Consider the following 24762-nt stretch of genomic DNA (forward strand, 5'->3'; position numbering starts at 1 on the left):
CATGTTAGAAAGAGTTGTATCTTCAACAATATTCTTCTAATGTTCTTTAAAATAGGAGCACCTGGCTGGCTCAGTTGATAGATCATGTGATACTTGATCTCAGGATCATGAGTTCAAGCCCCACATAGAGCTTACATTAAAACACACACACACACACACACACACACACACACACACACAAAGAAAGAAACTTACTACACTAAGAATTGACACCTACATAAAACTATCAAGGCACAGTAATCACAAAACCCAAATATCACTCTGTTTTTAAAGATCTAGACAAAATTCACTGAAATCTACTTACCCACATTTGTGGGAGGTCTAACAGTTTCCAAGCATTCCTGCAAATTCTCCAGGGCCTATCTTCTCATGGCAATTCTGCTCATGGTTGCTGCCCTGGCAGGACTCATGAATCCCAAAGATACTTTCTATGTGCCAGCCTACATGTCAAATTCAGCTTCTTGCCCTTGGTTTACACACACACACACACACACACACACACATAGATACTCGAACAAGGCATTCATGTGTATAACAAAGTTTACTGGCACTTGGGGTCTACAGAGGTATTGACAAATCCTAAAAATTAGACACAACATATTCTTAAAAATCTTTTCACCACCTTGTCACATTGTTCACCTGCTTCATTCTTCTTATATCATTCTCTTTGCAGAAGAGGCATCCTTCCTCAGACAATCCACAGCAACCCAACACCCCTCATTTTATTATTATTTAAAACAATTAAATTCTCCCATGTTCTTTGATGGCATCAAGGGGGAAAGAAATAGTCCCCAAGCCAGGAAATGGAAGAACTGTGTCTTCTGCCTTTGTTTGGATCCTGAAAAAAAAAAATCGTTACAGGCAACAGTCTGTTTAACATTCAGCTACACGCCCCAGTGCTCTGCTTCTGCTCTCTGGATGACCTCATTTCACCTTTTCAGGTTGATTGGACTAATCAGCACCTTCATCAGGGGATGAAATTTTGTTATTCCAGTGATTAGCACCACAGATGTATCTTCATCATTTGCTTGGAGATGGTTTTTCTTTCTTATCTGGCAGACAGTGTATCTGGCACTGGCACCATATTGTCATAGACCTTTTTTTGTAGCTACTGACAGTGTCATGATGTGAAATGAAACTGCAAACTTTTTTTTTTACTTTGAAAAACATTAGTTACTTATGTAATCATTCTCTCTCCCATCTATTTAATGTCTCCATTTCCACTCTCCTTCCCCCTCTCTCTCGACCTTTCTCTTTTGAACTTTACTGGTTCCCTTGTCCCTAGAAAATGTATGAATTTTGACATAAACCCAAGATTGAGTTTAAGAAATTTTGTTTCATAATAAAAAAAAAGAAATTTTGTTTCATAATCAGCTTTTCTAAATGAATGACCAAAAGACATGTGAAAAGATGTTCAATGTCCTTATGCATGAAGGAAATACAATTTAAACCCATGATGAGTTACTACTCCCCATTGATCAGAATGGCTACATTTAAAAACTCTCCACACAAAGTGTTGGTGAAGATGTAGAGGAACCAGACCTCTCATCCACAGCAATATGAAATGGCACAGACACTTCAGAAAGCCCTTTGGCAATTTCTTCAGTAGTTAAATTTATACCTACTATATGATGCAGCCACTCTTCTTAGGCATTTTATCAAGAGAGATGAAAGCATATGTCCATAGAAAGTTCATAGCTATTAGATATTTACAGTATGATAGCCAAAATCTGGAAATGACCTAAATGTCCATCTACAGGTAAATGGATAAACTGTAGTATATCCAAAAACTGGAATACTATTCAGCAGTAAGAAGAAATGAACTATTGATACAGACTACAACATGAATGAATCTCAGTACAATTCTGAGTGAAATAAGCCAGATAAAAAAGAGTACATACTTATGATTCCATTTGTATAAAATTATAGGAAATGAAAACTAATTGCAATGGCAGAAAGCAGATCAGTGGTTGCCTTGGGGTTAGATGGGTTGAGTAGGAACAAGTAGGAGAATTGACAGTAGGGCCTGGGGAAATCTTGGTGGAAGGAGTAAAAGATGTTCATTATCTTGATTATGATGATTGTTTCATGGGTATAGACATATGTCACAGTCAAAGCTTATCAAATTATACACTTTAAACATAAACTTTATATATATATACATATATATATTATGTGTTATGAACAGATATTGGACTCTAAGAGTTCTCAGCAAGTTTAGAAAATAATATTTGTATCTATTGAATTGTGCTCTCATATATGTTCAAGCCCTAACTTCGGTACCTAAGAATGTCAGCTTTGTAGACAGGGTCTTTACAGAGGTAATCAAGTTAAAATAAAGTCATTAAATTGGGTCTTAATCCAGTATGACCAGTGTCTTTATAAGTAGCCACTCTGGAAAACAGTATGGGTATTCCTCAAAAAGTTAAAAATGAAACTATGCTAAGACCCAGCAATTGTACTATTAGGTATTTATCCAAAGGATACAAAAATAGTGATTCAAAGGGACACATGTACCACAATGTTTATAGCAGCAATGTCCACAATAGCCAACATATGGAAAGAGCTCAGATGTCCATCAATTGATGGATGGATAAAAGAATGAGTGGTATATATATATATACACACACACACACAATGGACTATATTACTCAGCCATCAAAAAGAACAGAATCTTGCCACTCACAATGACATGGATGGAATTTGCAACAAAGTGGATGGAACTGGAGTGCTAAGCAAAATCAGTCAGAGAAAAACAAATACTATATGTTTTCATTCATATGTGTAATTTAAGAAACAAAACAGATGAATATAGGGGGAGGGAAGGAAAATAAAATAAGATAAAAACAGGGAGGCAAACCACAAGAGACTCTCAACTCTAGGAAACAAGCTGAGGGTTGATGGAGGGGAGGTGAAAGGGGGACAGGATAACTGTGTGATGGGCATTAAGGAGGGCATATGATGTAATGAGCACTGGGTGTTATAGACAACTGATGAATCACTAAACTCTACCTCTAAAACTAATAATATACTCTATGTTAACTAACTTGAGTTTAAATAAAATCTTAAAAAAAAAAGGAGATATTTGAAGTCAGGTACACGCAAAGGAGAAGGCCATGTGACATGAAGATGGCCATGTATAAACCAAGGAGAAAGGCCAAGAACATATTCTTCCCTTACAGCCCACAGAAAGAATTAATCCTGCGAACATCTTCATTTCATATTACTAGCCTCCAGAACTGTGAGACAACAAATTTTTGTTTGGAGGCACACTATTTGTGATCCTTTATTACAGCAGCCCTAGCAAATGAATACGATATTATTGTGTAGTAGAGAAACAACATTCTCATCTGGAACTTATGACCAGTAATGACATTTTCGAGAAAATCTGTGAGGAAAATATCACTTGGACCACTCAGGGTAGGAAGCTAATTGTGACAAAAAGAATGTATTTGGCTTATGGAGATAAACAACACCTTAACTAAGTTGTAAAAAAAAAAAAAAAAAAAGTATGTCAGGGAACAAAAACTGATTCTCTGGTTCTGTTAGTAGTTTCTCAAGGGGTTGGCACAGAAATAGGCACTGGAAAATAGAGATGAAAGGGCACATCAGCTGATAAAACTCTGACTTAGGAAGAAACATATTTTGTTTTTGAAGATTTATTTATTTATTTTAGAGAAAGAGAGAGAGAGAGTGCAAGCTAGGGGAAGGGACAGTGTGGAGGGGCAAAGAGAGAGAGAGAGAGAATCTGAAGCAGACTGACAGCCAACCGTGGGGCCCACTGTAGGGCTGGATCTCAGGACTCTGACCTGAACCGAAATCAAGAGTCAGACACTTAACCAACTGAACTGCCCAGGCACCCCAGGAAGGAACATATTTTTCAGAAATTTATTTTTAACAATGTGAGTGTGAATATTAGATAATACTAGCTAAGTATTTTTTAAGTGTTTATTTGTTAAGTCAATCTTTTTTAGTAATCTCTCCACTCAATGTGGGACTCAAACTTGTGACCCTGAGATGAAGAGTTTCATGCTCTACCAACTGAGCCAGCCAGGCACCCTTATACTAGTTAAGTTTTAATGTGATTTGTTCTCCTCTGTATTTCATATGACATTATATTATGTTACTGGTTTGTAAGTAGTTTGATGTGCATTGATGTAAAAAAAATCAAATAAATCTAAATTTAAACTAATTAAAAACTATTGATTATCAAGTTAAGTTGCATTGTATTTATAACATTTAAAAGTCGGGATCCCTGGGTGGTGCAGTGGTTTGGCGCCTGCCTTTGGCCCAGGGCGTGATCCTGGAGACCCGGGATCGAATCCCACGTCGGGCTCCCGGTGCATGGAGCCTGCTTCTCTCTCTGCCTAAGTCTCTGCCTCTCTCTCTCTCTCTTTCTCTCTCTGTGTGACTATCATAAATAAATAAAAATTAAAAAAAATAAAAAATAAATAAAAGTCAAAGAAATAAAAATAAAAATTTAAATTCACAAAAAAACTTTTATACCCATTAATTTTGCTCTTAAATATCTAAAATCATTAGCTAAAACAGATAAAATTATTAAAATAAAAAAACTCAACAATGAGAACAGTGAACATCATAACATCATAAATGGAGAGCTTCATGGCAGCTGGCTTTTAAGAAACATGTTCTACTCTATGTTTATTCCACCCTCAGCGGTGGCTGGGAGCTATCTGAATGCTAATCATGGCTCTCTTTGAAACAAGAAATTCAGCCTTATGGCAGTCTCAACACAAGGAAATCTGTCAGGTAGTTCAAAACAATAGCCATTAAATTTATGAGACACTTAATGTAACTTCTCTCCAGGACACTTCTCGAATCTCATTTTCTTTGTATCAGTCAACGACTTTTGTTTGAAAAGTACTACAGAACATTTCAGAGTACCTGCCATTTCCACCCACCCCCCAGCTTCTATCTGTTCTTGAATTATGGCTCCAAAGGGGAATAAATAAAACCCCTTCTCTAAGTCAAGTGGCCATTTAGTCACTCCCCACATTCCTAAGGATATTAAAAAATGAAATAAAGTGAAGTTTTCTCATCTTGCATTTTCTTTGGTCATTCCTTAGCAGCTAGTGTGGTTTTGGCACGGCCTGAGCTTTTGAAGAAATCTGAATGGGATAAAATGTGATGAATCCCAGGACAGAATCATATGTCAATTTCCTCCTACCTGGGTCTGCTATGGATGAACGAATTTTCTACTATTAAAGTAAAACTATTTAGGCTAAAACAATGTTGTTTTTAAAATGTAAAATGAAACAAAACAAAAAACATACCCAAGAAGACTAACACTAAACAAAGATCCGTATTGAATGGTTTTGTTGATCAATGACAGCTGACAGAAGATATTGATTGGATGGAAAGATGAATAACATTTTATATCTGGCCAAAGCAGGGTTTCTCAAACTCACTATGATTGACAGTTGGAGTTGGATGATTCTTTGTAGGAAGGAGTGGGGAGGATGCTGTTCTCTGCACAATAAAATGTTTCGTAGCCTACCTGGCCTCTAACCACTACATGCCTGCAAAACCCCCTTCAGTTGTGACAACTAAAAATGTCACCAGACATTGTCAAATGTCCCCTGGATGCAAAATTACCCTTGATAAAGACCCACTGCGCTCCAGTCTTCTTTGTAGTCAAGTCACCAATACATGCAACAACATAGACATATCTTGAAAATATTATGAGTAAAAAAAGCCTTTGAATGAAAGGGCACATACTGCATGGTTCCATTTATATGACATTCTAGAACAGACAAAAGTAATCTATTGTTGGGGTGGGGGGAGGGAAACACTGGTCGCCTGTAGGGGAGTGGGTACAGGGGTTGATGAGATGAAACATGGGGGGTGATGGTAATATTCTATATCTTGATCAAATTTGGGGTTATAGAGATACATACATTTGTCAAAAATCACCAAATGTACACTTAACATTTGTGCATTTCCTTTTATCTAAGGAAAAATAAAACTAAAAAAAAAAGAACTTATGTATATGAAAGTATTTAGGGGAAAATACTCTTTTTTTAAGATTTATTTATTTATTTGAGAGAAAGGCAGGGGCAGGGCAGAGGAAGAAAGAATTCCCAGCAGGCTCCCCACTGAGAGCTGAGCCTGATGCAGGGCTTGATCTCAGGACCCCGAGATCATGACCTGACCTGAAACCAAGCGTCAGAGTATCAAACGACTGAACAACTGAGGCATCCAGGCACCTCTAGGGGAAGCTACTCTAATGTCTTCAATCTATTCTGAAATGCATCAAAAAAAATAAGATGACTTGATGACTTGATGAACAAGTAGAGGATGGGTAAAGAGAGGTGGGTTAAAGTAAAATGCTTGCAACAGAGTCTAGGTGGTGGTTTTAAATTTTAAATTCATTTAAATTCTTTTAAATTCTTTCAACTTTTCTAAATGCTTAAGGTTTTTTTTTTTTTTTTTTTAATAGTAAGATGATTAGGGGAAAAATCATGGGGCTGGTTGATGTGTCATATCCTAAGCCAGCAGCTTCATAAACATTCGTGCTGATAAAGCCAGGCCTCTGTTTCCTTCCTTTCCTCAGGTCTCCACCAAATGTCACCTTCTCAGAGCTGTCTCTGACCCCTTTCTGTAAAATACTGTACACTCCTTAAGTCCTTAACACTGTCCTCTGCATTATCTTTCTTTACAGTTCATACTGTAACCTGACATACGTTTCCTAATTGTTCATCTCCTTTTGCTAGGACATAGGCTCTGTGTGATTGGATTCATTGTGTTATATACTCCCCAAGTCTAGAATTGATGTCTGGCACATAGTAGCAGCTAAAAATCTGAGAAATCTGAGAAAATGCATTTCTGTCGTCGACTCCACTCAGCCTGTGGTACTGGCGAAGGAGCAGGGAGGCCGTGGCCCGGGGTCCCACCGTCAGCTCCCGGGCCCAGATGCCTGGTTCAGTTCTCGCCCACCCCAGGCAATCATTTGAGCCCTGACTGGCATGTGCCAAACTCAGGGAAGGTCGCTTCGTGGACCTAAGAGTTGTATTGACGAATGAAGCAAAATAAAGCCTGCTGGACAGCGGGAATACCAGGCCACGACCGTCGGCAAATGCTTGGGAGGCTCCATCACCACTTGAAGGTCACTCGGTGAGTGTGGTTTTAGAAGAAAGGGAAGTGGGGAGTGTTGAAAGACACCGCTGTGCTTCATGTTGCCAGGGCATGTGCCTGTGACCTCAGAACGGCCTTCCTCCCTCTGTACCTACTATGACTCTACTCCCACTGGCTACTCCCTTCAGGGCGCCTTCCTGCCTCTTTGCAGGTGTCCCAAGGACTGAGGAACAGGTCCCTCTGTTTCTTCTTAGTTCTGCTGAACTAGCCCCTGGTGGGGTCAGCTGTCCCCATGATGACCACTCTGAGGCTCCCGCTCTGTCCTCCGTTGGGGTGTCTGTTGCCACGAATTTCCCAGAGGACAGCTGAGACCAGACAGTAGTTCTTATTAATTTTTAGTGAAGTAGGTATCAGAGAATGATGCAAAGACTACTGTGTAGCTACTATTAACCCGACTTCAAGAAGTCTTTTTTTTTTAAAGATTTTATTTATTCATGAAAGACAGAGAGAGGCAGAGACATATAAGGAGAAGCAGGCTCCCCGTGGGGAGCCCTGTGCAGAACCTGATCCCAGGACCCCAGGATCAAGACCTGAGCCAAAGGCAGACACTCAACCACTGAGTCACTCAGGCGTCCCTAACCTCAAGAAGTCTTGAGCAGACTGCCACATACCTCCATACAGGGGAGCAGGCTCCACTTCCCACTGGGAACCCCAGGCATTTCTGGGCTGGGGTTGAGTCCAGACCCAGCACCCCAGAAGATGTCCCCCAACTCCCATCCCATCCTACCTCAGGATAACTAACAGTAGAAACATGTATTCTTTTCTGAGGGAAAGCCTCCCACCCCAACCCCTGCCCCCTGCCCCATACTGCCATGGCTCAGAATGGTGAACACAATAGTCAACAGGCCCCAAAGTCCAAAAACTCACCTTCCTTGATAGTCCCACTTCTGACAATGCCATATATATATATGGAGATAACTGTGAAATATCCCCCAATATATTTTAAGAAGGAGTTACATGTTAACTCCTGAGTGTTAGACTAGAAAATTGCGACATAACAGACATGATTCATTCCGTTCAAGAGTTACATGAGAGGTTGGGCTTTCTCCCAGGCCAAAAATGGAAAGACAGTAGAAGGCAAGTAATGATGGGCTGGAGGCAAAAGGAAATTAGCTTTATCACTGCTGTGGATGTACTTGTGGCAGAGCAGGTGAGCAGAGGATGTTGTCTGTGTGGAAGGGAAGACGTGGGGATTGATGACGAGAAGGGATGCGTCAGGGCTCAGGCAGGAAGAAGAAACATGGACTCTGAGAGCCTCAATCATCAGAAAGTACTTTCTGGAAGCTGTGGCTTACAGCATGTCAGAGAGGCAGGCTGGAAAAACAAAGATCACAGAGGAAATTCCCAGATGGGACTGGCCCCTGTACTCTGCAGCGTGTGACTTGCTAAGTTAACCAAGGAGGCCACTGGACTGAAGTGGCTCTGGTGATGAGCAGCCCATCTGCACACGAAGATGGAACCTTGTAAATGCCTCAAGGTTACAAATCAAAACACCAGAGACAGCCAATCACAATGCAGGCTTTAAGCAAGAGCAATCAAATAATGTCCTTCCTCTGCTTCCTCTCCCTTGGCTCCAGTCAGGGGAGCGCTCCTAACCCTCCCCGTCCAGCTCCACCTAACTCCAATCGATCTTGCTCAAATAAACTCTGAAAATGTTTAAGAAGCCCCAATTAATCTTTAACACTCTTGAGATCTCGTATTTGGCTTCTGCTTTACGGTTCACAGAGAATTTCATTAGCGGCTCATCTATTGCCGTCACCAGTGCGGCCACCACTAAAGTCCCAGAACTGATGGAAAAAATCCATCTTCAGGTTCCAAGTCAAGGAACCTTCTTCCCCTCTTGGATCGTTGACCCAGAATCAATGCTTGTCTCACCAGATCTGCCTTTCCTGTCAAGCCTCAGCTTGTCATTTCTCTTTCCTGCTTGCTTCTGGATCCTTCCCCTTACATTCCTTCCAGCTTGGCGCAGTTTCTCACCATGCTCTGCCTGGATCCTTACAGGGAATACAGAGCAAAATCCTGATAGCAGTGTTCTCTCCCTTCATCCCTTATAATGCAAGCACTCTTTGCCTTCAAATTCTGGACTCCTCATGGTCTTGTCCATTTGCCATTTTGCTCTGTCCCTGTAGCAGTATGTGCACAGAGCCATCAGCCCCACCTAGGCTGGGTTGGTCCTCATATCCCATGACGGTCACTTTCCCCATTAGGTGTTGCTGGGGCTTGTCCCAGGAACAGACAGAGAGTCATCATATTAAGGTGGAAAACACAAAGACTGGAATCAGGAGATCTGAATTCCAAACTTGGATGGGCCATAGACAACTTGTGTGACCTGGACATTTAGCTCTAGGAGTCATTTCATAATAATAATATAATAATAAACAATAGCTACTGTATAATAAAAGCTTCATATGTATCAGGGCCTATCTCAAATGCCTTATATATTTTTATTTTAACATATAGATGTAAAATAATAAAATATGAAATTAAATTACATAATTCTAACAACCCCAATGAAGTAGGGCTGTGAGTGCTTCATAAATGCCATTCAAAGGTCAAACGTGTATGAATTAATATATCAAATAGCTATCATCTACTACATCAATTTTCATTCTCATTGCATTTTTTGGCTGAAACATGAATACCGTTAGCTCTAGCTGATCTATAAAAATACTCGGAATAATCTAAAATATTCAGGTATTTCATTTTAGGCAATAGAATATAAAACTTGGTTAATATCATTACTGAGAAATTTAAGAATAGCAAAGATTTCCTGACATAAGTCCATAGCTTATTTATTAATACACATAAATTCCAGTAAGTACAATAAGAGACGAGCGTCTTGTGAGTTGGAGTAGGGTTCAGTCTGTCATAAAATATAGTTCAGGTTTATTTCACTATAAAAAAAGGCGGTTTGAACACTGAGTGAAACAATGGCTAAACATTGTCTCTAAAATTGAAGTTGGTTTTTTTTTTTTTTTTTTTTCATTTTGTCAGCAAATTAACCTTGTCAGAGTTTCCTGGAACTGGGAAATAAGGTTAACGTTTGAAAATCCAACTACTCAAATCCATTATAATGAGCGAGTTCAGCCTGCCGGAAAAATGATTAGTCTGTAGAAAGTTTTTGAAAAGTGAGTGGTTGAGGACATATGACAAATTACATATCTCTCCAAAGGATCAAAATACACCTTCTGGAAAATATAATTTTACTGATATATTTAGAAATTTAACATAAGTATGCTGCAGTCTAATTAGCTAAAAGAAATTAATCCAGCTAGGTTTATGAAAAAGGTTTAAGTGACTTAGAGTAGTGATAGAATCAGCTAAATATTGTAATACATGTGTATATATACCTTATACAGAAACATAAAGAAGATGGTATAGATGGCCCCAGAATGGGTGGGCAAATGTCTTCAGCAGAAATTGGACCTGGGATCATGAAGTTGCTTTCTCCTGAAGCAGGAGAATTTATTTGACTTAGGTCAAAACCCATGGAAAACTAATCCTTCACAAGGATGGCAGACAGGGTCCAATGTGTATGCTTTACCCTGATTACTGGTCATGGCTACCTGAGACACGCCATTGTGAAGGATTCTGGATGTAGCACAACATTCACCATGAGCACAGATGGTGTAGTGCCATACATGGATTTATCTTCCAGGTGGCAAATGATGACCTACTGTATCTCTAAAAGTTATAAAAATGAGGGCACCTGGGTGGCTTAGCAGTTGAGTGTCTGCCTCTGTCTCAGGTTGTAATCCCAGTGTCCTGGGATCGAGTCCCACATCTGGCTCCCTGCATGGGGCCTGCTTCTCCCTCTACCTGTATTTCTGCCTCTCTCTGTGTGTCTCTCATGAATAAATAAATAAAATCTTTTTTTATTAAAAAAAGTTATAAAAATGTACTTCATTCATTAAAGTCATAAAAATGAAGTATTATTCTGATTCAGTTTCCCTGTGTGCTGGTTTTTCAGTTCTTCAACCACCCTGTTGTGAGGAAGCCCAAGCCACGTAAAGAGGTTACATATAGATGCTGCAGTCAACAGCCCAGTTTAGATCTCAAACAATACCCAAGATCAACCACCAGACAGAAATGTGAGAGAATGAGTCTTCAGTGAGTCTCGTCCCCAGCCATCAATTGTTCGGTTGAGGTACCAGCCATCATGAAGCTGAGACAAGTCATACCCTCTGCTTTATCTGAAGTTCTGACCCACAAAAAACAAAATAATAACTTTTTATTGTAACAAAATTTGGTTAATTTGTTACTACATAGTGGTCTTGAATATTATTAACACTAGAAAATGATATCCCTCGTTAAAAAGTAATAAATTAGTATTTTAGTTAATATATCCATCTTTGTGAATTTAAATAACATGAGTCATTTCCACTAGAGACTAAATATTTCTGGGATATTCATAAGCAAATTGCTGATATGTCTATAAAGCTGAGAATTGGCTCTGGATTGTGGTGATTCCATGGAGTGCCTTAAAAAAACAATTTGAGCTGGATTTTAAAATGTCACTTCTTATCGCACTCTAACTACAGTTTCTTTAAAAATAGTCAAATTAGGAGTACCTGGATGGCTCAGTGGTTGAGCATCTGTCCTCTGCTCAGGGTGTGATCATGGGATCCTGGGATCAAGTCCTACATCAGGGTCTCTGTGGGAAGCCTGCTTCTCCCTCTGCCAATGTCTCTGCCTCTCTCTGTGTGTCTCTAATAAATAAATAAATAAAAGCTAAAACTAAAAAAGTCAAATTAAAAAATTGAGTACAGGATCCCTGGGTGGCTCAGCGGTTTAGCACCTGCCTTTGGCCCAGGGCCATGATCCTGGAGTCCTGGGATCGAGTCCCACGTCGGGCTTCCTGCATGGAGACTGCTTCTCCCTCTGCCTGTGTCTCTGCCTCTCTCTGTGTTTCTCATGAATAAATAAATAAATAAAATCTTTTAAAAATAATAAAATAAAATAAAATGAATAAAAAATTGGGTCCATAATGCTAAGTTTATAGTTTGATTAATAATAGAAAGTTCCTGTAAGTGATGTTGGGCCTTTTTCTGGTATGGATTTATAATCCTCTACATGAAATCCCATCCTCTGCCCCAACCCCAGGGTGTGGGTACCTGTGAGCATGGATGTTATGGTTTCCTAATTACTTGAAAAAGAAACTGAGGCAGACAAATGTAGGAGGCTGCCAACTGCAGCCCAATCAGAAATAAAAACTAATCATCTTTGAAAATTTTTGTACAATGAATTAACAAATATTATCTCATTTAAATGGAAACATTCCATAAATCAAGATGAGTCTGTAGCACCAAATTACATTTTATTATCATGACCATTTTGCAAAAAGAATTTTTTTTCACAGTGTCTATATCTTGAAATTTTGGAGACTAGGAGGTCAAAAAAGTCCTTACAATTACTCAGAAATACTTCAAACTTTGGACCTCCACTCTGCAGCAACAGACTCCCAATGTTCTCTTCATCCTGGGGTGATGTGAGGCCCAGAAGAAACTGAGTCCCAACATTCAGGCTCAAAAAGGATTAATTTGATACAGAAAACCAACTTCAACATTTGCAACTAGAAATAATCTCTTTTTGCTGGGAAATCTACATGGAAAATGGAATTGAAATTTTTTAAAAACTACATAGGATTAGAACTCAGAATGCGTGTCTAAAAGCACATTCTAACCTTGCTCATCTGGACCTCCCCTCCCTTACCTCCCACCTTCATGCCAGCATGTCAGAAAATGTGCCCAATTTCTATCAACCTCTTTGAATATTTTCACTTCCTATTTCTCTGATCCTAATTGTTTTATACTGATCATGGTTTAGGCGATACCAATTGTTCTCTTGTCTCTAAGCAAGAACACGAGGACCGTTGACCTTATGCTAGGGGAGCAGACTGGTTAATATTAACAAAAACTAGGGGCCTATTTACCAGTTTAAAAGCCCAGATCCTGTTGCCAGTATTTTCTTTTCTCAGTCCTGCTCAAGGCATCTTCTCAGAAAAGGCACTGCAATCCGGAAAATCTTTCCATGTGAAGTGCACGTCACCCCATTAGGCCTGGGGGATGGACATGATTTGAAAGAGAAACAGTAAATTCCTAATCTAAGGATACTAGAGAAAAATAGAGGATCAGGGTGGGGGCCTGCCATCTTCTATCTCCAGCTGGACTTTGGGGGAAGGAGATGAAGGCCGGGGAGTGGAGGCAGCCACAGTCCCAGGCCGACCAGCCTGCTCTCTCATCTTTCTCCCACTTGCTCCCTTTTTGCCCTCATCTTCTTTATTTTTGTATTCTAATTTAATCTTGTTTATTTTTTTTTTTTTTTTGAGAGAGAGAGTGTCTGTGTGTGCAAGGTGGGGGAGAGGGAGGGCAGAGAGAGAAGGTGAGAATCCCAGGCAGCCTCCCCATTGAGTGTGGAGCCCAGTGAGGGGCTCAGTCTCATGACCTTGAGATCATGACCTGAGCCAAAATGAAGAGTTGGATGCTGGGTGCTTAACCGATGGAGCCACCCAGGCACCCCTCGTTGCCCACATTTCCTTTCCCGAATGTTCCTTTGCCGTGCTCTCTCCTTGAGGGGACTCTACTGTAAGTTAAGCAATTCTTTAAATTCTCTGTTCCTCCATGAAGTCATGGCTGAACACCCAGCACAGTCAGCTGGACGAACTGTTGTCTGTCTCCAACCACCAACAACGTAGCACCTCTGCCGGAGCCTGTAGACCAAAAGCCAACCTCTGGGGGCCTCCCTGCTCTTCTTGGGACCTAACAACACTAACGCACCGTGGCTGTTGACTTCAGAACCTCAGCAATCTTCCCCTCCACGTCACCACCTCTCTCCTCTCCTTCTTTATTCATTTCTTCTTTATTTCCCTCCACAACCTGCCCCCACCTCCACCTTCCTTCCTCTGAGCCCTGGCCCATTTCCAGCTCCTGCCCTCAGCCGCAGTCCACTGGCCAGGGGTGTAGACTTGAGTCAGGTGAGTTCGGTGAGGCTCACTCCTGGGACTCGGGATCTTGGAACCAACAGAGAATCAAGTCTGTCTCCCTCTTAGGGTTGAAACTATAAAATGTGAGGAGTTTGGAGCTGTTGCTGGTTACCCCTGCTTAGGCTTGATTCTGTTTTCTTGCTTGCAACCAAACTAGTACAAATGAATACACTCCTCACACCGGCACCTAAACACAGTTTCAATAAATACCACCCAAATCATGTTTTCCTTCAAGTCTCCATTAGCTGATCAATATAAAGCAGATTATAACATCTCACTGACATATGGCCATTTTCTTTGCAACAGGCCCAGGGTAGCTAATACATATTGTCAGTTTACACTCTTTACTTGCAAAATCAAGATCTTTTGTGTTGAGGTGAGAGATGTTTCCATTTTTTCACTCCCTGGTATAAGCAGATCATACAACAAAGAAAATGACACCCTGAGAATGAACGAAATCGTTTTGTCTTTTAAGGAAATCTCAGGGAGTTGGTGGTGAATATACTATATTCAAGATTTTTTAAATAACGTGTTTAATTTTGTTAACCTCCTAGCCTGAATTTCCTAAAACATGCTTATAGGCTCTATTTCTGTGAGCATCCCATGGACTTTTGCTCTGGACTTATAATTTGCAGACAGCCAGGCTACCAGACAGAAGACTCAAGAACAGGAGATGAGTTCCAGCGCTCATTAATCAAGGCGTCAGAGCACAATTAAAGCAAAATTTCATGCTCCATGAGTCCACTCAGAAATTCAACTCTTCCAATGGGCCCTCACTATGCTGCTAATGTACCAACTATTTCTGACATGGCATTCAGCAGGTTAAAGGTTCAAAGGGCCTGCCAGTTATGCTCTCCTCTTCTTGGAACAGAAGCTAAATGAGGTTCTCTCATTCTTTATGTAAGTGGACCCTACAATCCTGAGCACACCTGATTAGATCAGAAATGGATGCCTAACATAGAGGTAGCCATCTAAAGTAGTGCTTCAGAATCATCTAGAGAATTTCATATAAACAAGCTTTGTGAGAAACTAGCTATACCCACTGAATCTAATTCCTTGAGAAGGGATGGATTCTCCATTCTAAATACACCCACCAGGTGACTGCCATGATTAACCACATTTGGGAACCACTGACCCATAATACGAAGATGAGGGAACAAACCTATGAGGGGCCTAGACTGAGGCTTCTTCCCACCAGGGCTTTAAGAAACAGACCTGGGGTTCCTGGGTGGCTCCGTCAGTTGGGCATCGGATTCTTGGTTTCTGATGAAGTTGTGATCTCAGGAGTTGGCGGGTGGACCAGCATGGGGTCCATACTCAGTCAGCCCCCAGTCTGCTTGGGATTCTCTCCGTCTCTCCCTCCCTTTCTGCTCCTCCCCCTCCTCTCACGCATGTGCACTCTCTGTCTCATAAATAAATAAATAGATAATAGATGATAAAATAGATGATAGATAGATAGATAGATAGAATCTTTAAAAAAAAAAAACAAAAACAACAGACCCAACCCTATGAGGCTTTTGAAGTGACACACAGAGAGTTCTCAACAGCAAAGCCTGAGAGACTCTCTAAGAGACAGCTGTAGACTTGTAAGTAAAGAAGAGTAGGGTGGAGAGAGGTTCAAGCAAGGGTAGACGCAGCAAGAGCCACACTAATGCAGAAACCAAGCACAACATGGAAGCATCATCAGAGCAGGAGCAAGGGGCAAGGCTCCGGGGGGACCGCGGAGCAGCTGTGGTCACACTCTGAAAGCAACGATGTTCTAGGCTCCTGGGGGCTAGATGCTTCGTAACTGGGATGGTTTCTTCTGCTTCTTTACTTTCCTGTGTTTCCTACCAAAAAAATCTCCATCACTTGACACACCCCGAAAAGACCTAATTCACTCACTGGTGTTATTTCTTTAAAAAGAGAAAGAAAAAAGGGGTGCCTGGGTGGCTCAGTGTTTGAGCTTCTGTCTTTGGCTCAGGGTGTGATCCTGGGGTCCCAGGATGGAGTCCCACATTAGGCTCTCTACTGGGAGCCTGTTTCTCCCTCTGCCTATGTCTCTGCTTCTCTCTCTGTGTCTCTAATGAATAAATAGATAAAATCTTAAAAAAGAGACAGAGAGAAAGAAAAAAAGTGTTTTTAGAGGAACATGTTATTTTGAGGGCCAGCACAGAGGCAGCTGAAGATGATTCCAGTTGACTTACTCTCCTAATATCACTGGAGCCTGAGCCCTTTTTATCCTTCCTTGTAATAAACTTTTTATAATTACCATTTTAAGGACACCTGGGTGGCTCAGCGGTTGAGCATCTGCCTTTGGCCCAATGTGTGATCCCGGAGTCCTGGGATCGAGTCCCACATCGGGCTCCCTGCATGGAGCCTGCTTCTCTCTCTGCATATGTCTCTGCCTCTCTCTCTGTGTCTCTCATGAATAAATAAATAAAATCTTTTTTAAAAATTACCATTTAAAAAAATTTCAACATTTACAACACCCTTGATTAAATGTATTTAAACATGCTATGCAGTCTTGGTCATAATTATTTTTAATGGCATAGCTAAATCTTCCAGTCATTTACTTTTTTTTCTAAAAACATGTGCCCCCTGGAGCTACTGGAGTATAATGCCATAGTCGGGGTGGCTCATAAACAACAAACGGTTACTTCTCACAGTTTCAGAGGCTGGGAAGTCCAGGATCGAGGTGCCAGTGGGCTCTGAATCTGGTGAGAATCCTTGTCCGTGTTCACAGATGATACCTTTTCACTGTGGCCTCCTATGTGGCAGAGGTTGGGGACCTCTCTGTGATCTCTTCTATGAGACCACAAATCCCATTCATGAGGGCTCCACCCTCATGACCCAATCACTTCTCGAAGGGTCCACCTTCTGACGCCATCACACTGGGCCTGAAAGATTCAATATGTGGATTTTACGGAAATGCAAACATTCAACTCATAGCACTGGTGTGAGGATTTTGCATTTTTTAACAAGGAGACATCAGAAGAATCTGAATGTCACATCAAGGTCAATGACTGTAGGGATGAAGGCAGTCCTGAATGCACAGGGTCTGGAGACCCCGGGGGCACCCTCTCCTGATTGTGCTTGGTTGGGTGTTGCCAACCTCTGGTTCTTTAGGAGCAAGTGTTACAGATTGCACATTGGCTGATGCCCTTGTGTTCACGCAGCCTTTCTCCAAACAAGGCTTCATGTAATCTGTTTTTCCCATTACTAAATTACAATCACTCTCCAGTCCTGGGTTCCAGAGTAATCAAGCCTGGAGGACCACGTGTTTGTAAACTTTTCACACATAGAATGTACTTAGCGCTTACTCCCAAATTTTCCATCCAAGATATGACTCCTTCATGGAGATTGAAATAGGTCAGTGCCATTAAAGATTTAAGTTAAAAAATCAAAAAATGACTCTTTGTGGTCTGACTCTGTATTCTTCAACATTTGGATTATAATTTGGTTTCTGTTGTAGCAAGAAGCCAAAGGACAGTCTGACAGCATGAGCTTTCTGACCCACCTGTCAGTGCTGCTGCTTTCCATAAATTAGTGGTAGGTATACAGTATACACTCACCTCAGCATGTGTGTGTGTGCGTGTGTGTGAGCCCACGTGCCCACAAACATCCCTGTCTAGCCACATAACACACCTCTTCTTAGCTTTCTACCAAAGCCCAATTTCTGAGAATTCCGGGCTTTGGAACAGTCCCTTGAAAGCAGTGAATTGGTTGAGGCAAATAGCACTTTGTGAAGACCCTTGGGAGTAGCAGCCAGTCCGCCCTGGCAGCAGACACCCTCCAGCAACACCTGAACTTCTATCTTAACGTTCAAAATGGCAACAGTAAAGATCGGGTGTTTTAAGAGAATTTAACAGGGGACAGGGACACCTGGGGGGCTCAGTGGTTGAGCATCTGCCTTTGGCTCAGGTCGCGATCCTGGGGTCCTGGGATCTAGTCCCGCATCAGGCTCCCCACAGGGTGCCTGCTTCTCCCTCTGCCTGTGTCTCTGCCTCTCTCTCTGTGTCATGAGACAAATATTTGTCATGAACAAATAAATAAAATCTTAAAAAAAATTTAACAGGTGAAAATTTGAGACTGATTTAAATAAACAAATTAGCTTCCTTTGTGTAAAACATAATCATTGGTTCTAACCACATAGGGATGTTGTTTTGATCATTGCAAACATTTTACCTTTCGAAATAGCTATTTCTATGAACCACTAAATAAGTGTACCTATATGTGTATTTTAATGTTACAAACTAAGAAGTGTGTATCACACACACACACACACACACACACACACATTTTTTAATTCACAAATTAAAGGACATAGGATTTTAATTCCCAAAGCCACAATCACTTAAAAGTTGACATAAAATGCAGAATTCAGTTCATTCAATTAGGGTGGTTTGTCTCTTTATTTCTTTTAAAAAATCATATTATATTCCATTCCAGAATAAAATGAAAAAACTAAAAATACTACAAATTATGAGAATTGTGTTATTTCCATCATAAATAAGGGACTATAGGTAAAGCTACTTCAGCTGGCAAGAATTAAAAATTCTCTATAATATCACACCATCTCACACGGGGGAAGAGTCACACTAAATATAGCACATTTTGAATGCATACAAAGCCAAAATAGAAACTAAGAAAAAGGAAATAAGCTGTAGACCAGGTGTCAGGCTCCCCAAATGGAAAGGTTTGTGTGAACTTTGGAAAGCCTGGAATTGCATTACCTGTCATTTGAGAACATACAGACTACAGAACAATTGCCTTCATCTGCAAAGAACTTTTGATTATCACCAATCGAGTTGTGATGCCAAGAAATAAATGTCTAGGACAGATTTTATGATGTAACATAAGAGGTAACAAATATGGTTTTTAAGGCTATCCATATTCCCAGGTTCTTGGCTAGCAATCCTAACAATTTCTTGATATTTTCTTTAAGATTATATGCTATAGATAATTTTCCAGGTGGAGTACATTTTGAAAGTGTTTTGCTACTCTTAATAGTTCTCATGAAAGCTTCTTAAATGTTTGTGGGTACCCCCAAGGGACATAATGACCTTCTGTTGACAGACGGTTCTCCATGGGTCGCATCTTCCTGCACGTCCCATGAGTATTACGTGGCCTTGTGTTTCAGACCACCTTCTCCAGAACAGTTGTACAGTGGAACTTGGAAGCCAGCATCCAAGTTAACAAAGCTAATGTCCTCGTGCGCAGTGAAGGTCACGCAAGTGTGCTTGCAGCCCATTACAGAAGATATAAATATTTTACAAACAGCAGTTTGAGTCTATGCTACCCCACCATCAACCAGTAAAAGCCCATCGAGACAACGTTCAGTCTTTATGCCTTTGTTTAAATTAGGAAAATTGGACATTTAGGCAGTTTTACTCTGTTTAGAATACAGATTCTAGGAGTGCCTGGGTGGCTCAATTGGTTAAGCATCTGCCTTCAGCTCAGGTCATGATCTCATGGTCTTGGGATTGAGCCCCATATTGCGCTCGCTGCTCATGGGGAGCCTATTTCTCCCTCTCCTCCCTGCTCGTGCTATCTATCACTGTCTCTCTCTCTCTCTCTCAAATAAATAAAATCTTTATTAAAAAAAATAAAAGAAGAAAGAAAATAGATTCTAGCTTCTGTAGTCTTTTTTTTAAAGATTTTATTTATTTGACAGAAAGAGAACACAAGCAGGCAGAGCAGCAGGCAGAAGGAGAAAGAGAAGCAGGCTTCCCCACTGAGCAAGGAGCCAGATGCAGGGCTCAATCCCAGGACCCCAGGATCATGACCTGAGCTGAAGGCAGGTGCTCAACCACCTGAGCCACCAAGGCGCCCCTACTTTGCATTCTTGTTAATTGAAAGTCTTCAGTTAATTCTTGTTCCAATGCTTTAGCTTAGTATCAGCTGTGCTCTGGAACCTTAAGGAAGGACCTGGGTTGACCCACACTTAGGCCAAGCAGCATGAGGGAAACTGCAGCCAAAGAGGAGTGTGTTACCTGCCCAAATGGCTAGAGATGTTCCCTGAAGTGAGAGCAGTGGCTGTCCAGACAAGCACAGCCAGGATGGCCTTAGAGTAGAAAAGCATCCTTGTAGATAGCCGAGGGCATCTGGTCAAAGATTGGACTTTAAACAATTGAGTATGAGAGATGGAGAAAATCACTAGTCTACAAGAGCAAAGCTAAACCCAACCAAATTAACTGCTGTATTAGAAATTGGACATAAACAATGTATCATGGCATACCAAACCAGACTTACTGGTAAACAGTTTTATTAGGGTTATATTCAGTAAAAATATCAATGGCTTAAATAAAAATAAAGTTTGTTTCTTTTTCACAAAAGTCCATGAAAGGAATCCCAGGCTACTATGTAGATGCTGCAATCATTAGGACTACTGGCTTCTACTAACTAGTTGATCCATTCTCAAAGCATGACTTCCACTTCATGGCTGCAGATGGCTGCCACAGCCCCAGCCATCCCAGTCCGTGCATCCCAGCCTTCCACAGGAATAATGAGAGAAGGAAGGCATTAAGGATGCTTCCCAGATGTTGCACAGAACATTCTCAATTACTTGATCAGATATGCATTTTAGAAGAAAACTCTGGCTGTAATTTGGAAACTAGATTGGAGGTGGGGTAACATGAGGATTAGACCCATGAGGTAACTTTTGTAGTAAACCAGCCTAGTCATCACAGAACGCTGGAGTCTGGAAGTAGCAATGGAAAAGGAGAAAAGTAGACAGATTCATGTGATTGGAGATAATATTAACAAGACATGACAGTTTATTGGCTGAGGAGAACGAGGGATAGGAAGAAGTTAGGGACAAGTCTCTGCATCTAGGCTTTGGTGTGTGGCCGAAGCAGAGGACCACATAGGAGATAAGGAAGTTGGTAGGAACATCAGGGTAGGGGAGGGTATAGCTCAGAACATGCTGAGTTTGAATGTGTAGGGCTGAAGCTCAGAGAGAAATTTTGGTTGGAGACAAATTTGTAATGGATCATCATGTTCAAAATGGTGGATCTAAGCTCATATAGAAAAATAATTGTAACTGGGACACCTGAGTGGTTAGTTGGTTAAGTGTCAAACTCTTGATTTTTGGCACAGATTATGATCTCAGGGCTGTGGGATCAAACCCCGAGTCAGGCTCTGTGCTCAAGTGGAAATCTGCTGGAGATTCTCTTTCTCTCCCTCTGCCCTTCCCCCTGCTCATGCTCGCTCTCATTCTCTCTCTCTCTAAAATAAATAAATAAAATAAAAATATTTATAACTGACAAATGTGAATTTTTGAAAAATATCCTTTTCCAAATTCCTATAGGGAATACCTAAATTCACATTTTAAAATAATTATAATAGGTAGATGAGTGTTTGTTTAAAGTAGTCATTTCCAAGTTCCTATATATAAGAACACAAAAATTATTTACATTACACTAGTTATATTATATTAATATTACATTAGCAATAATTTATTTTACATATGATATCTGACTTGCAATTATCCATTTTCTGATTTGAAATATGCAGCATAAAAAATTTCCTAGGCAGACAATCCCAATTTTTAAAATATTAAACTTAACGAATTTTTAAAGCCCTCAACTACAAATCATTTTAGGCTAACAGACATTTTCTAGATTTTAATTAACTTTCCTTGAGTCAACAATTGTATTTTTCATAATAGAGGAATAGCTTTCTAAAGAATAACATCAGGTCTATCTCCCATTTATTATACAAGAATATTTTTAAGATTTATTTTATATTGTTACTCTGGAATTCTTTTATTATAAAGCTATTTCTGTGTTGTCTTTTTATTAATTCATCTAGCCTTGAGCACTGTTAATTTTTAAGCACTTAATTATGCATCCTAAAAATTCAGGAAAAAAGTCACTTTCCCTGTGATTGTCTATGATTACAAACCCAAGATTCCATGGAAGCATGGAAATTAAAAATAGGAGTAGAAGCAAGCCACTCCCTTTAATTGAAATCTCACGCTGTGCCAAAACCAGTCCACTCTTTAACAATTAGACCAAACTGTTGATGGTTGAATAAAGAAAAAGGAGCTTAAAAAGAAGTCTCAAAAGGAACATTGAACATATTAAAGGAAAACCAGAAGGGTGGTCTGCCATAAAAGTCAAGATGAGAGTCTCTTGTTTGAGTTTGAATCTGAGAAAAACAAGAGAAGACAGGGCTGGAGAAGAAATTACACTGACAAGCCTTTTTTGGTAAGAAAAAATATCTCTCAATGAGGCAAAGTGGAGGCAAAATATTCATGAGGATTTTCTACAGCTATTAATCTTGGCTATAAAAGTTAAACTTATTCATGTATATAACTCTCGATTATTAGGAAAATTATTGGAACACACACAAAATTACTGCAATGCAGCATTAACAAACATACACAACCCTCTCTTTCTCTGTGACCCAGTCAAGTTGGTCAAGGAACTCATTTCTTTTGAGGATGGCTTTAGAAACCAGACTAGAATATATATTTAAAAATACTAGAAGGAAAAAGAGAAAAACAAGAAAAAGTATCTGAATAATGTTGCCATGGAGCAGCCAAAATATGTGACCAAAGACATAGCTGTCAAATTAGAAAACACTTAATGAAGCAATCCCCTCTACATAACAAGAGCATGAGGCCAAGACATATAAGACCACAAGGACAAGATGAGAATGACATTTTTAAAAAGTGGGAAATAAAAATATGCAAGTGCAGCCTATGTTGGAAGCAGCACAAAATGAGACACTGATGAAAATACAAAGATATTGAGAACAAAATTGACAAAAATCAAGAGAAATGAAATGGAAATGAGCAGAGTAAAATTCCTTATGAAGAGAATAACAGCTTCAAAAATTCTGCTGGGTCATTTTGGTTGTATTAGCTTTAGGAAATGGCCAATATACAATAATAACGACACAAAGAAACCTAAATTGTTCTGTATAATGAGTGAAATGGGTTGTTAAATTGGGACTTTTTCTTTTTTTCATTTTCACTGATAACCCAAATTTCAAGAATAACACAAAAGATGGAAAATACTCCCATCTTCCAAAGTAAGGAGCTAAACAGTCTGTGCAGGATGCACAGAGGATATAATCAACATCCAGTTGACTCAACATCCACTTCAAGGATATACAAAAAGAATAAGTCTAGAGGGCTTTGGTGGAACTTCTCAGATAGTTTGACCTGGATCTTATGGAGACTGTATGGAAGAGAGGTGAGGGTCAGGCCCACGGACCAAAAAGCCTAAAGGCAAGAAACTGTAGCTAGTTCCTCCAGTAGAAGAGCAAGAGAGGTGGCTGCATTGAGAACAGTCAGCATTTGCAGTTTGTTGGCACCAAGTTCCAGATGTGGGCCACGTACAAGAGAACGACATTTGGCAGCTGGATTTAAAAAGGGTTCACCTAGAGGGAGGTGAAAGCCATCAACAGCCACCCAAGGAAGAACACCCACATTTAGAAATTTTAGGTGAGAAATCTCTAGTAATGGCAGTTCTCCCCAAAACACAAAACATTCCCCAACAGAGTCAACGTTAAGCAACTACCAAGACCAGTGAGCCCAGAAAACGACAATGCCAGATTACCACAGGACCAGTGAGGTGAGGCCTTTCTCACTCAAGTAAACCCTTGAATCTCCTATTTAGTTCTCTTACTAAATTCTGGAAGATTTGGAGGCAACCTGGTATACAAGACAGAAGGGGAGGAGACACGATAGAAAAAATGGGACAAGTTGGCCATGCTCCCCCTAATTGAAGGCTTCTTAGTAGAGAAACAAAGCTTTAACTTTATGAAATTCAGAATACTGGTTGTCAAAATGCTTAGAAGTGCTGAATCACCATATTGCACACTGAAACTAACGTAACACTATGTGTTAACTCTACTGGAATTAAATTAAAAACTTAATTAAAATAAATCAATAAATAGGGTGCTTGAAAACTTCAATAATTTTTTTAGGGCTAGATTTACCAAGACAGTTGTGTTTGTTTTTTTGTTTTTTTTTTTAATTTATTTTTTATTGGTGTTCAATTTACTAACATACAGAATAACCCCCAGTGCCCATCACCCATTCACTCCCACCCCCCGCCCTCCTCCCCTTCTACCACCCCTAGTTCGTTTCCCAGAGTTAGCAGTCTTTACGTTCTGTCTCCCTTTCTGATATTTCCCACACATTTCTTCTCCCTTCCCTTATATTCTCTTTCAGTATTATTTATATTCCCCAAATGAATGAGAACATATAATGTTTGTCCTTCTCCGACTGACTTACTTCACTCAGCATAATACCCTCCAGTTCCATCCACGTTGAAGCAAATGGTGGGTATTTGTCATTTCTAATAGCTGAGTAATATTCCATTGTATACATAAACCACATCTTCTTTATCCATTCGTCTTTCGATGGACACCGAGGCTCCTTCCACAGTTTGGCTATCGTGGCCATTGCTGCTATAAACATCAGGGTGCAGGTGTCCCGGCGTTTCATTGCATTTGTATCTTTGGGGTAAATCCCCAGCAGTGCAATTGCTGGGTCGTAGGGCAGGTCTATTTTTAACTCTTTGAGGAACCTCCACACAGTTTTCCAGAGTGGCTGCACCAGTTCACATTCCCACCAACAGTGTAAGAGGGTTTCCTTTTCACCGCATCCTCTCCAACATTTGTGGTTT

Source organism: Canis aureus, chromosome 6, assembly GCF_053574225.1.
Source record: "Canis aureus isolate CA01 chromosome 6, VMU_Caureus_v.1.0, whole genome shotgun sequence".
Classification (NCBI taxonomy): Eukaryota; Metazoa; Chordata; class Mammalia; order Carnivora; family Canidae; genus Canis; species Canis aureus.